Source organism: Orycteropus afer, unplaced genomic scaffold (assembly GCF_000298275.1).
Source record: "Orycteropus afer afer isolate SDZICR_OR568_19922 unplaced genomic scaffold, OryAfe1.0 scaffold00035, whole genome shotgun sequence".
NCBI lineage: Eukaryota > Metazoa > Chordata > Mammalia > Tubulidentata > Orycteropodidae > Orycteropus > Orycteropus afer.
This window is the reverse complement of record NW_006921622.1, coordinates 7,702,907-7,712,165: the sequence shown is the minus strand read 5'-3', so window position 1 is coordinate 7,712,165 and position 9,259 is coordinate 7,702,907. Positions and strand designations below refer to the sequence as shown.

At 35.9% G+C, this 9,259-nt stretch overlaps 1 pseudogene; it reads right to left on the bottom strand.

The window, feature by feature from the left end:
* LOC103193251 overlaps positions 1-8,005 on the bottom strand; it is a 51,385-nt pseudogene extending 43,380 nt beyond the window's left edge.
* Between the last annotated feature and the right edge of the window lie 1,254 nt (positions 8,006-9,259).

Below are 9,259 nucleotides of genomic sequence, written 5' to 3'. Positions count from 1 at the left end.
CTATTTTTTTGTCTCTTTTTGCTTTGTAGTTTGCCTCATTTGCCAATTGATGTCTCTGGTTCCCTGTTTACAATCTTGTAAGCTTATTTTACTTTGGATATGTCCATAGCTGTGTTGGTTTCTGGGTTATGTCATCTTGTGTATTAATGGCCGATTTTTGTTTGTTATTATTGGTTCTCTGTTCAAAGGACTCCTTTTAGTATCTCTTGTAAAGTTGGTCTGATTTTAACAAATTGCCTTAGTTTCTGCTTATCTGTAAATCTCCTAATTTCACCATCATATTTTAGGGACACTTTTGCTGGATATATAATTCTTGGTTGGAAATTTTTCTCTTTCAAAATTTTATATAGACCATCCCATTGCCTTCTTGGTTTCTGCTGAGAAATCAGAGCTTATTCTTACTGGCTGTCCTTTGTAGGTAACTTTTTGTTTTTCCCAGGATGCTTTCAGGATTATTTCTTTGTCTTTGGTTTTGGTAAGTGTGATGTTGATATGTGTTGGTGATTTTCTTTTGGGGTCTATCCTGTTTGTGGTTCGTTGGACTTCCTGAATGGCTATATTCTCATCTTTCATCATGTCAGGGAAGTTCTCTTCCAACAAATCTTGGACAATTTTCTCAGTGGTTTTCTTTTTCTCTTCCTTTTCTGGAATTCCAATTACACATCGATTATTCCTTTTGATAGTATCCCACATGAACCTTAGGCTTCCACATGAACCTTAGGCTTTCTTAATTTTGTTTTATTCTTTTTTCTGATTGATCCCTTTCCAAAGAAGTATCAAGGTATTTTTCTTCAATCTCATTAATTCTGTCTCCCATTGATTCAATTCTACTCCTTTGCCCTTTCAATGTGTTATCAGTTTCTGAATATTTAGTATTAATATTCTGTATTTCTATCTGTAGATTTTGTATCATTTCTAATTTTTCATTTATTTTGTCATTTTGTTCTTGAAGTTTCTTCCAAAATTGTTCTAGAGTTTTGTCTGTGTTTTCCTTAATTTTCTCAGTGTTTTCATTGGTCTCAATCCTTTGAAGATACTTAATATAATTCTTTTGAATTCCTTAGCAGGGAGTTCCAATGCTGTTTCTTCCTCAGGGATGTGTTCTAGGTCTGTATCCTACTCCCTTGTTTCTACCCCTTATCTTGCTTCTTTGTGTGGACTGTGATGGTCTATTATCTCTGAGATATTGTGACATTATTGCATTTAGATTTTTGTTAACTGTTCGTGAAGAGCAGTTAAGGGTGAGTCAGGCTGTTCTTGGTGGTTGTTTATCACTGGCCATTTGGTGGAGAAGAAAGTGATGGCTCTTACTTCCTTCTGTCTCTGCTCTGGTAAGATGGCAGAATAGGCAGACAAACTACACAGTAAGTGGAGCTGCAGGAAGTGCGGGCATGGTTGCATTATACATGTACAGCTGCTGTCTCCCACTCAATTGGACAAAAAAAAAAAACAATTGAACAGCCATCAAAAGAGTAAAAGGAAACAGACAAAAAACACAACACACAAACACACAGGAACAATCACTGAAAAAAGAAAAGAAAAAACCTGCAATATCTGGGGAGGGGTTAAGAAGAGAAAAAAGGTAGAGTTGGAGAATAATGAAGAAAAAAAATGGGAAAAATGCAAAAAGAAAACACGGGAATGAGATTAACCAATGAGAAAGAAACAAATGGGCACCAGGAGCAGGGAAAAGAGAAAAAGCTGAAAACCAGAACCTAGGAAGGGAATAATAAAGAATAATAATAATATGTATACAATAATAATAGTAATAATAATTTTTAAACAGACAAACACAAACAAACTGAACAAAAAGGAAAAAAAAATAAATCTGGGTGGTGCAGGGCACCCAGGCTCCGTGGGATCACTCAGACTGGGATGGAATTCCTGCCAGCCCAGAAGGAGGGTGGGAGTGAGGGATGGCCACACCTCCTTTCACCAAGAGGGTATAGGGTATAAGAGTAACAAGGAGAATATTGCACCATTCCAGTTGTTCATATCCAGAATGTCTTTGCTTTCCCTGGCAAGTGGAGCCTTTTCATTAGCACCTGGAATCTGAGAGAATGCTATCACTTTAAATATAAAAAATGGTCAAACCACTTGTAAACATTCAAAATGGCTGTGCTCTCCAGACAGGCAAAAGTCCATAGCTTAGCCTGCCTTCTTCTTTGATGCTTCACGTATTATTCACCACCCACCAGTGCAGTCCTCTGTGCAGCCTCTGGCTAGCAGGGCCAATTTTTAGGTTAATGCTTAGGTCCTAACACCACTTGGCTATATGCAAGCTGTCAGCACTGTCAGGATTGCTGACAGACTGCAGCTCCATATGTCTCCTTTTTCGGTGTTTTCATGCAGGTTCTTCTACTATTTGGAGTTTAGTCCACTTCTGTATCCTTCCTTTCAAAGCTCAGGGTTCCAAGATCATCTTCTGTATCTGCATTAACTGGTTCCCCTTTTCTTTGTTGAAGAGGGTCTGTGTAGTTTGTCTGCCCATTCTGCCATCTTACCAGAACTCTTTCTCCCCTTGTTCTTTTTGAACGACAGCCTCTTAGTCTATGTACAAGCTCTTCATGAGCACAATTAAGTGTTCTAGAATTCCCAAAAACCTTAGACACTCTTTAATCAAGTGGTATTGCCGGCCTCTGTGATGACTCTTCAGGTCAGTATACATATAACGTTATATTCCTATTTCCTTTGAAATGTGTTTTAAATAGTTCTCTTTAAGGATAGTTTACCTTGGGAAACTTAAGGCATATTCATGATGACAAAGGAAAAAAAAATCTAGTGAAATGTTGAAAGTTTTGAATTTTTTCGAAGACTTTTTCAACTCCATTCTTATCATTTTGTATTGTCCTCAAGTTCATTTTAGAACTATTTTTAAAATCTTATTAATATCTTCTGGGCAGGTGTTAAAATAGAGTTAATCTGCAATGACAAAATTTGGGGAATTATCTTCTCAACTCCTTATATGATCTTCCACCCACTTCACTTTATTTGGTTAGCTAGCACAGTGGAATATTCTGGAATTCAAATAAGTCTGTAGAAAGCTACAATTTTATCTGTCAAGAATTGCCTTGAAACTCTAAAGAATAACATAATGAAAATATTTTATTGGTCAATTTACTGCCACAATTCTACAAAACAATTTAATGTCCAGGGGATATTGGCATTGTGGTTTCTGGAATCATTAGCCTGAAAGTTGATTTTATTGCCCCAGCTGTATTTGGATTTGTGTCATTCTTGCTTTAGAGGTGCTATAAAATGGAAGTTTAAATATATTACTTAACATTGTCAATTATGATTTTCCTGCCATATGATGATATGAAATCAATACGTAAGCAAGCATAGATCATATGAAGAAAAGACTGGAAGGAAACACAAAAAATATTCACAGTTTTTCATACGGTGGTGGTAATAAGTTTCCTTATATTCTATTACTTTATTTTCTGTAAAAAAAGAAGCTGTCTATTTTATAGTAGCAAAAATACTGATTTTTAATAATAGCGCTGTGCTTATGTAAGGAAATGTGTTCATTATTTTGTGATACATGCTGAAGTATTTTTGGATGATCTTTATAATTTCCTTTCAAAGTGGTTTAGAAAAAAAAGTATAAGAATTAAAGGCTGGTGAAATATTCTAGAAGATATGAAAACTAAATTCAAATCCTGGATTTTGAATTTTAAGCAAATTACTAGGATAATTGGAGAGATTTGAATATGAACTAAGTTTTAGATAATAGCATTGTATCAATGTTAAGTTTCTTGAGTTATATCATTAAATAATGGTTCTGTGGGAAATGTTTGTAGGAGATAAAGGCTGAAATATTTAGAGATGAAGTGTCAAGATATCATATAAATCTCAAATATTTCATGAATAAAGAAACAAAAGGACAAAGAGAAATAAATCCACTGTGGCAGAATGTTAATAATTGATTAATTAGGGTAGTTGCACTATTCTTAGAGTTTTCCTATAGGTTTGGAATTTCTCAAAATAAAAAATTGGTGGAGACACACCAATATGTGCTTTTAAGAAAAAAATAGCCTTGCTACCAAGGAGGAAAGAAGTTAAAGTTATTTTGCTTAAATTTGTAAGATTGGCCTTCAGTATTAACAAATGTACTGCCTAATCCACTTTCCTTGTAGGGACTCAACCCCAGGTAGAGGGTAGTCCATTACCTTTATTTATTAGTTTTACTACTTTCAATTTTACCTCATGGTAGAATAGTCAAATGAAGCTATATTAATTAAAATATTTGAACTTGAATATCTATGAGTACTTTCAATTAAGAGAAATAGTTTGGGGAGTAGACCTGATTTTTGCTAATGGACAGGTATTTTGGAGTGCTTTAAATTCTATGTAGTTTAAATATATATCTTTTGAAGTAGTGTTTTAATTTTTAATGGTATAAAGGAAGACTGAGAAATAAGAAATGAAAATGGGGACCTATTGTTTTAAAAGACTCAAAGTTATGTGCTTGTTTTTTGTTTGTTTGTTTGTTTCACTTCCAGCTCAAATTTTGGATTCTGATGCAATTTTCCAGAAATACCTGAGCCATATATTATAGCAAAAAGAACAGGCACAGCAATTCCAAAGCTCAGTAGGACCATCATCCGGGTCATAAACTAGACTTCTTGGGATTTTTCACATTATAAATCATGTACAACACAAAATAAGTAGTCCATAAAATTTGTAAGTAGGCTTTAAAAAGTGCTGAAAACAAAGTAAGATTTTGAAACTTTGAAAACTTTTGCATTGTTCAGAACAAGAGAGAACAGGAGCACTTGTAATCTACAGTGTCTAAGGTAAATGTAGCATAGTGGCTAAAGCACTTGACTGCTAACCAGAAGGCTGGCGGTTCAAACTCATCAGCCACTCCTAGGAAGGAAGATGGGGCAATCTACTTCCATAGTGATACTGCCTCGGAAACCCAAGGAGGGGTCGCTATGAGTCGTGTCTGACTCGACGGCACATAACAACAACAACAACAAACAAAGTGAAAGGAAAACTGTCTTTGTCTCCCTGTTCCCACGTAGTGCACTTTCTCACTCCCAAACCACTCAACACTTTTCTTTCCATTGGCAGGAATATCTAGGTAATTCACTCAAAGTTCTGTTTCTGGTTCTAAACCTCATCAAACCTCCTGGGGTGGCTGATACAGCCATTCTTTGTTTTCTTTGCAACGTCCATCCTGATACTTAAACTAGGGGTATGTGGGTGGTTGGATCTAGTCGTTACTTCCATAATAACATCACTCGGTGGCTTGCTGTGTGATCACAGTTATTTATCCTCCAGTTATTTCTTCTTTCTTGACTTTTTGTATTGATGGAAATGGGCCCTCACCCTCAATATTACAAACTGTTTATTGCACTTCTCAACATGGAGGTCTTATGTTTTTAGTTTTTAGATGTTGCACCATTGTTGTTGTTTTACAATATCATTAAATCGTGACTTTTATTTATTTGACTCCCTGTTTCAAGAAGATCTATAGCAGCTCTTAGGGTCAGGAACACAGGACACTTGGGTGACAGTATTCAGCATATCTCAAAGCACTTTTTCCCTGCTAATAACCAATCTGTGGCCTAGTATAAGCTCACGTGTTTAACTCTCTCTTTCTTCATAATGAGATTTGCCAACCTCTGACTTTCAAAATTTCTTTCCTTGAGTTTAGTACTTACTTTCCTTATTCCCTTATTTCTCTGAGAAGGCTGAACTGTGACTCTCTGAACAAAGTGCTCCAGAAAGCCTAATAGTAGCATTTATGAAATGGATAACCTTTTCAGGACTTTCATGAGAAGCACATAAAATTACTTTGATAATTGTTATTTTGAAAGGACAGAGTTCTCAGGTATATATAAAAAAATTAAATTTAACAAGGTGAATGTTTTTAAGAGATAAGAAAAAATCCTTTGTTGAGGATGCTGCCTGCAGTGAACTAGAAGTTAAACTTGTTTGTGATTTTGGGAAAATATATAACTTGTATCCATCTATGATCTTTTTCTCGCTTTCATCCATCAATTTTTGGGTTGGTATCATGTCAACGGTTGGAGATTCAAACCAGCCAGCAGATTTGCAAGAGAATAATGTGGCATTCTGCTCCCATAAAGAGTAGAAAGAACCCTTTTGAAGTTCTACTCTATCTTATGGGGTTCCCATGGGTCAGAATTGACTCGGCAGCATTGGGTTCTGGTATCCTGTTGATAGTGAAGATTACATCGTATAGGAGAACAATTTCCCCAGGAGGAATGAATTGGCTGTATTCTCATAAGCATTATTCCTGTAGTCTAAGTCAAAGCTGTCCACTATGTTGTTGTTAAGTCAAAGCTGTCCACTATGGTAACCATTAATCACACAGCTGAGGATTTTAAATGTGGCTACTCTGAATAGCATAGTGCCTAAGGCACTTGACTGCTAACCAGAAGGCTGGCAGTTCAAACCCACGAGCCACTCCTCTGAAAGAAGGTTGGGCATTCCTACTTCCGTAGTGATACTGCCTCGGAAACCCAAGGAGGGGGAAACCCAAGGAAGGGTCGCTATGAGTCGGGGCCCACTAGATGGCAAATAACAACAACAACAACAACTCTGAATTAAGATGTGTTGTAAGAGTAATATAAAAACCATAATTTTAAGACTTAGTAAAAACATGTAAAACATTGCAATAATTGTTATGTTGATTACCTGTTGAAAAGATAATATTTTGGATATAATAAAACTAAAAACTCATTGCCCTTGAGTCCGTCGAATTCCTTGGGTTTCTGAGGCAGTATCACTACGGAAGTAGATTGCCCAGTCATCCTTCCGAGGAGTGGCTGGTGGATATTTTAGGTGATGGCTATTAGAAGAGATGAAATTACATATGTAGCTTGGGTTATGTTGGACAGCCTGTGCTAACTATTAACCTTTGATTGCTAGCAATGTTTTTTTTTTATGTTTTGTTGTTGTGTTGAGTTTTGTGGTTTGTCTTTTCACCCACTTTCTGATGTTCTTTAATAAGCAGAAGAGATCACTCTTGTAGCAGGGTAGAGACTGTATGGGGCCTAGGTGAGACACGACTGAATCCTTCAGAAACACTTCAGAAAAATGGTTGCTGGATCGGGTGTGGTAAAGAATGAGATGGGAAGGATCAAGGATGAGTTCTGGGTTTCTAGCTGGATCATGGTGCCATTTACTGTGCTGGGAAGACTGAGGGAGGAATAGGCTTATAGGGGAGAAACAAAATGTTGATTTCTTTGGACTTTTTAAAATAAATCTATGTGGAGTTATAGATTGGATAAAGTAGTTTGGATTGCTTATATCCTGAATTCCCTGTGAGCAAGACAACAAATATTTCTTTCCACAACCAAGATACAAAAAGGAAGTAACCACCTTGTGGTTAACATATAAGCAAAAATAAAAGGAAAGAAATGTGGGAGACTACATAAATGGATAGTAACATTCCTGGTTATGTGTGGCATAATGATTTTTGTAAAGAAAATTTACATACCATATTTTTACACAAATAACATGAAAGTTTTACATTTGTTTGCCAATCGTGCCCTCCCCTCACAAAGTATTTTTGTAAGTGTGCTATGCTAATATTTTACAGCAACATGAAAAAAGAAAATTGGCCTGGTCCAAAAACATTGGCATAGCACCCTTACAAAAGAACCTGGGAGTGGAGGTGACAGTTAGCAAAAACATAGAAAGCATACATTATTTATGTAAAAATATGAGAATTAGTCTTTTAAATTATCATGTGGCAAGAATTGATTGGATGGTCACCAAATGTAATGTTTCAGATAGTCTGTGTTATGATAAGGGGTATAAGGAATATGGAAAAAACACTTTGGCAGATCTGTGAGTTACCTCAAGGAAATGGAGAGTCATCCTCCAGAACACTGAAACCAAGGTCAAATGAGAAGCCTACTAATTGGGACAGATATGCCATTTGTATTTCCATTGTTAAAAGAGGAAACAATAATGACTTAAAATAAATGAAAACTTACCTGATAAGAGACACTGAGTTACACATGTTGGTAAGGCTGCTTTCACATATGGAAAATTACTGGTTATGCTTGTACAGGTGAGTAGAATCAGAATTTTACTAGTTATGGATGCTTAGTGATGCTTTGAAATCATCCCTGGATGGTCAGATGTTCAGCATTCTTCAAATAAGTGTAATTTAGCAGCTGTAGACATAGGTACAGGTACAGGTATAGATATTTGTTCTACAACCCAAGGGTTCCAGAAGAGTGAAAGCAAGAAAGGTAGGTTAAAATTAGAAATAAACTTTCTCTAGTACCAAAAAAAAAAAAAAAATCCACTGTCGTGGAGTCGGATCCGACTCATAGCGACCCCTCCTTGGGTTTCTGAGACGGTATCACTACGGAAGTAGCTTGCCCAACCTTCCTTCTGAGGAGTGGCTGGTGGGTTTGAACCACAAGGCTTCTGGTTAGCAGTCAAATGCCTTAGGCACTACACCACCAGTGCTTCCTCTCAGGTACCATAAGACTGTTAATGGCAATTTCTTAACAGATAGTTTTGTGTATGAAATTTCTAATAACTTATTGTACTTGGATCAAGATAGAAAGCTTTTCTGGAAATAGGCTCTGTAAATTTATAGGGTATTGGTTTTAAATACCAGCTCTTCTTGAAGATTTAGTTACTGATTTGAGATTCACTTTTTCATATATATATGTATATGTATATATGTGTGTGTGTGTGTATGTGTAGCTAGTAACAGTAATTCCTAGTGTTTTGTGATAACTAAATGAAACAGTACTTATATATATAATATGTGCAATAAGTCAATGATAGAAACTTCTGTTATTCTAGACCTAAGCAGCTCTGTTTCTCAACAGTTCCAAAACTTGTAACTCTTCCATTGAAACTACTCTATAAACCTAATAATTTAAAAGCTTCTCTATATGTCAAATGATAATCCTTGCTTTTCAGATGTTTCCCTTTAAGATCAGATTACACTCTTCTAATGAAAAAGTTTTTCTGTCAATTCTGTGAACATTTCCCCTTAAAAATGCAAGATGACCTTTCTCATTCTGGTCAAATTTTAGCTGAAATCTGAAACAATACAAGAAAAATGGATAGATGCTCAACATATTTAATAATAACAACAAGAGTGGCTAACATTATAATAGCATTTACTGTGTGCCAGGATTTGCATTGGGCAAATACACTGCAAAAAACCTCTTTAAAGTGTTAAAAAGCAAAGATGTCACTTTGAGGACTAAGCTGTGCCTGACCATGGCATTTTCAATTGCCTCATATG